This window comes from Portunus trituberculatus, unplaced genomic scaffold (assembly GCF_017591435.1).
Source record: "Portunus trituberculatus isolate SZX2019 unplaced genomic scaffold, ASM1759143v1 PGA_scaffold_236__1_contigs__length_99660, whole genome shotgun sequence".
Lineage (NCBI taxonomy): Eukaryota > Metazoa > Arthropoda > Malacostraca > Decapoda > Portunidae > Portunus > Portunus trituberculatus.
Window position 1 is genome coordinate 81,931 of NW_025541404.1, and position 5,570 is coordinate 87,500.

Below are 5,570 nucleotides of genomic sequence, written 5' to 3' on the forward strand. Positions count from 1 at the left end.
TTTCCTGTTCTTTTCAATACCAAAAGATATACCACAATGCACATCTGAAAAAGAGTGGGTCAAACTCCATCACACGAAAAGCATTCACTTTAGTCAAAAGGATCGGTGAGCCTATTACATAATCCATTACCGTATTAAAAGTAGTAGTCTCCTTACCAACCATGGTATCTTCCCCTACTCGTCCGTTAAACATACACACTAAATTATTTTTACAAATTTCCAATAACTTCTTACCATAACCATTAATTCTAGAAGTATCTCTAGAATACCTTTCTGTAGGGATACCAAGTTGCTGCATACTCTCGCATATATCTATTATTTTCTTTGTGTTACTATCATCATCTTCCAGACCAAATGGACTTGTATGCACAATGTCACTTGACGCACCAGTATGGACATTAAAGTCACCACACACAATGTGATAATAGTCATCATCATTATAATCCAATAAGAAATTATCTAATTCTTCAAGTAATTCAATACTTGAGAATCGTGAATTAGATTGTGGTATATATACGGTTGTTATCACAACATCTTTCATTAAATTTAAACAATGCTTGTCTAAATGCTAAGACAACATAATAAATGCACATACTTGATATTCTCATGCATATATAAGTGGAATTTTTTAGTTTATGATGGACAAATGGAAAATGAGAACAAGATACGTAAAAAAAGTAAGTAAGTTTAGGTTTTATTAGTCAAATTGTAATACAAGATATATTACAAAATGAAATTCTTGGCTTTGAGAGCTCCCTAGTGTTTCTACATTAAAAGAGTAAATAAAATCAATGAAACAATGAAATATTAAAGGAAACACTGTAAGCTGCACACACACACACACACACACACACACACACACACACACACACACACACAAACAGTGAATTACACACACACACACACAAACACACAGTGGAAAGTTACGGGCCAAGGACAGGGCGCAGCTCCTGTCCTTGGCGGGGCTGTGCAGGGAGGGGAGGGGAGGAGGCGGGAGGAGAGGGAGAGTCACTGACAGGAGATGAAAGAAAGTACTTGGTATCACTGAGGCGTTCCTTTCAATAATTACAGATCTGCTGTATATTTCATTGGTCAGGTTGCCTTTCTGGTGCGCTGTTCCTGCCGCGGCTTGAAGGTTGTGACTCCATCCGAATAAGGAGTGCCACGTGTAGGCCTGATGGCTTCCTGCAGCTTCCCTTGTTTCCTTATGGTCTTAGCTTCCCGGTGTGACAGGTGAGGTAGTTTTCTTGGATACTGTAAACCCTTTCAATACCACCACGCATTTCCTTATTTATTGTGCTTACTATTTCGTGGTTTTATATAACTTCAGAAACTCATGTGGAGGATTGAAATGGTGAAAACTGTGGCTATTAATCTTCTGGCCTCCATAAACCACTCCTAAAGTCAATGAGATGATTTATTGTACACAAATTTCAAGATAAAAATCATCCCCAGTAATGAAGGGATTAAGATTGATATTCCTTTGCACTGTGATCAATAAATTATCTATCTATCTATCAAGGTTAGGATCGGAAACTTTTTATAGATCAGGTTGCTCTATCTATCTATCTATCTATCTATCAGAAACGTTGTATCAGGTTGTTCAGGTTGGGGGAGGCAGCGCTCTCTATCTATTTCTCTATCTATCTATCTATCAAAGTTAGGATCGGACACGTTTAATAAATCAGTTTGTTCAGGCTAGGGGAGGCAGCGCTCTCTATCTATCAAGGTTAGGATCAGAAACGTTGGATCAGGTTGTTCAGGTTAGGCAGCGCTCTCGCCACCCTGCCTGTGGTGACCCCGCGGGGAGGTGGCCGTGATCGTATAGTGGTTAGTACATTGCGTTGTGGCCGCAATAACCCAGGTTCGAATCCTGGTCACGGCAGTGTAAATGCGTGGACTCTTTTGCCGGTCTCACTGATGAGCTGGTGGGTTTGAGCTTGTGATAAGAGTGATATTTTTTTTATTCTTACGTTATCATAGCTGCTATTTACTTACTTGCTCCATTTATCTTTTTTATTCATTTATTCTTCTATCTATTTATTTGATTTACTCTTATTTCACTTAGTTGTTCCTTTGTAAATGGAGGTGGAGGTGCGTGGGTCACATTGGCATGTGTGAGTCTTCGTGTCTCTCTTGCTATGTGTGTTCTTCGTGTTGGTCTCGTCTCGTGTTCCAGGAAGCCTTCCCTCTCCCGTGAGGAAAGTGTTGCTGAACTGTCCGGCGCGCCCTTCCCTCACAGCAGTTCACGCACCGGTCACGGTGCACGCCGCGCTTTGTGGCGGCGAAGAGCTTTGGTGAAAAATGTCGAAAAGGTTCATAGGACACCTTAGTATGAAGCGCTGGATGCGTTGCACTCTTGACTGACATACAGGATTCAATGCAAAAAAATCTGCAAACAACTTGAAACATCAAATTTTTCTGCTCAGATTTCTTCTCATTGAGAAAAAAAAAAAAAAACTTGGAGAACAGAAATAGTGAAGCAGTTCAAATTCCCGAAACGAATATGTAATTCTTTGTTTCATTAGTGTTGATGCATTGACCATGTTGTCACGGTGCTTCATCAAGGACGTCAATAATTAAGTAGATAGAGGAATAGATAGGTAGATAAAAGAATACTCTGCTGATAAAACTATGGAAGCTATTAAATTTTTCTTGTTTTTTACGGCAAATGGAATAACAACAACAACATTTCAGAAACAACGTCAATAAACTGCAGACCGGTGAATTATCACCACACCACACCACCGCCGCCACTACCACCTCTTCTTCCCCCTTCTATTTTTCCTCCTCCTCCTCCCAAAGCAATAACAACAACAGCAGCAGCAGTAACAACAACAACAACAACAACAACAATAACAACAACAACAACACTAGCCCGGGCCAAGGCAGCAACACGTGTGTCGCGCGGGGACGGTTGGTGTAAAAGTCACATTTATTGCATCCAGGAATGGCACCTTTTGTGTCGCCTGATTCAGGAGCAGCGTGCGTGGCGGCCATGGTGGAGAGAGAGAGAGAGAGAGAGAGAGAGAGAGAGAGAGAGAGAGAGAGAGAGAGAGAGAGAGAGAGAGAGAGAGCCAGGATTCCAGGATTCCATTCATTGCACAACTCTCTCTCTCTCTCTCTCTCTCTCTCTCTCTCTCTCTCTCTCTCTCTCTCTCTCTCTCTCTCTTATTAGGAGCATTATATCAGCCTTAACATTTTCTCATCTTCCACGTGCTATTAATCTCCCATGGTGCGGATCAAAGGAAGGGTGAGAGGAATGAAAACTGTGTTATGATATAAACGTCATACGAGGGACCAAGAGAGGGAAGCTTCATGACGTAATGGTAAGTGTGTCTATCTGTGTGTAGGTGTCTGTCCATGCACTTACTTACCTAGTTGTGTGTGTGTGTGTGTGTGTGTGTGTGTGTGTGTGTGTGTGTGTGTGTGTGTGTGTGTGTGTGTAGCTCATGTTTGTTCTGTTTATCTCTCTCTCTCTCTCTCTCTCTCTCTCTCTCTCTCTCTCTCTCTCTCTCTCTCTCTCTCTCTCTCTCTCTCTCTCTCTCTCTCTCTCTCTGTCAGTAATACATTTGCGATGCCTGAACCACTAGTGAGGGAAATACCAGTTCATCTTTAATGATTAGCTTTTGACTTAGAAGTAGTATTATCTTCATCATTCCCGACAGTAGTTAATGGAAGGTAAAAATTCATAAGTACTTTTGTTGTTTTTTCTTTATATATAATGAGAGAGTTGTGTGATACTTGCTATCATTGTTTATTACATTATGTTGTATTTTATCCCTTTTAACTTGGTGGCATCGTTATTGGTGTTTGTGCAATAAGTGATAAACAGCAACTAAACAACAATAAAAAGTGTAAAATGAAACAAAATTAGACTTGAAAAATAACAGCGATAATAAAAATAATGCTCATTTCTATAGCAACAACATCAACAACATCAACAGCAACAATAACACTCACAATAAGTATTCACAACTCTAAGCACTAAGCAGAGGTGCATCAATGCCCTCAGTGAGCGTCAGGCCACGCCCTTGTTCCACTTGTGTGCAGAGGGACACAAGTTACCTTCCCAGGCAGATATCAATATCTCTGTGTCTCGCACCGCGCCACTGTGAATAAAGGAGGCCACAGTGTCGGGACTTTGAGGGGAGAGGTGGCACCTACTGAGGACACTGGGAAGGAGGGGAAAGTTGTCATGCCGCATTTTGTTGTGATGAGAGAACAGCATGATGGTTGTGAATTCCCTTGGTTGTGGTGTCTCGCTCTTGGCAAAATATTAGTTCGTTTGATAGCCAACTTGATAATTAATACTTTTTCCTTCCACTCACTCTGCATGAAAAATTATCACTACAAGTTGATGATTAAGTGTTTAAACTTCTCGACAGGCTGGCAATGCTCTTCAGGAGAGAGTTATTCAATAATGTGAACTGAAACTACTTCTTCCTGAACTGAGAATATAGACGAGAACCACAGTGATCATTATCACTGGATTATGAAGGATCACTATGCATAATCAGGTTTACGGCCATTTGACGCTTTAGTGTCATGTAAGCGCTGCCGTCGACGAAGTGATGGTCACGGTCAGTTATAATGATAGTAATTATAATAACAAGCACATGCTGGAATGACTCCCGTCACAAATAGCACTGACAGTAATGGCGGCAGACCAGCAAGTACAGGAACGTCAATTGCAACACTTAATGGACACGACACCAATGAAGTGATGAACTTGTACAGACACACAGACACTTGCTGCACATAATCTCTGTCAGCGACACTTTCCCTTCACACCCTCAATCATTTCACACACACGGAGAACTTTCATCAGTGATCAAATTTCCATATCAAATGAACATTGCGTTTTCCACATTAAGTCAGCAATATATTCTCATTACTTGTGCATCATTCAAAGGGATCTGAATGTTCATTGCTTCGTGTTTGTTTGCTTTGAAGGCACGGTAAAAACTGTTCAGTAAATGAAAAAATAAATCGAGTAGTGCACATTTTCAAGTATTGTGTTGTTTTATCCACAACACATGATGAAACACAGAATGGAGAAAAAGCAAGATCAGCCAAGCCAGGCGAAGAAACCAAGATGTTATGATGAGAGTTGATAACAAACCCAGTGTAAGAAACACGTGTTCAGCACACTGGGTTGTTTCCACTGGTGGCTTGCGTGACGCGGGACGTTCAGGTGAGGCGATAGTGCGCCCGCCTCCTCTACGTATGCGGGAGGCAAAGGTGACAGGCCACGTGTCAGGCTGACATGGCAACACCACATGTAGCACTCTCCCTTTTCTCCCATACTCCCTCCCTCATCCAATTCTCACTGTCTTCATCAGTACGCTGATGACCCCCCTACCTCTCTCTCTCTCTCTCTCTCTCTCTCTCTCTCTCTCTCTCTCTCTTTTTTTTTTTTTTTTTTTTACACTATGTGGGCTTTTCACGAGAATTTATGGGCTAAAGGGGATACTTTTTGGGGTACCTGCTTTCTCAAAGCCCACCCGCTAGGAAACCGTTGCCCCTGGTGAGCAAGCCCAACCTACACTCGGACCGTGGACAGGATT

At 41.7% G+C, this 5,570-nt stretch overlaps 1 non-coding gene across 1 annotated transcript; it reads left to right on the forward strand.

Annotated features, from left to right (window-relative positions):
• The first annotated feature begins 1,813 nt into the window (after window positions 1-1,813).
• Window positions 1,814-1,885, forward strand: Trnah-gug. Its single transcript has one exon. It is a non-coding gene; the product is annotated as a tRNA-His (tRNA).
• The last annotated feature ends 3,685 nt before the right edge of the window (window positions 1,886-5,570 follow it).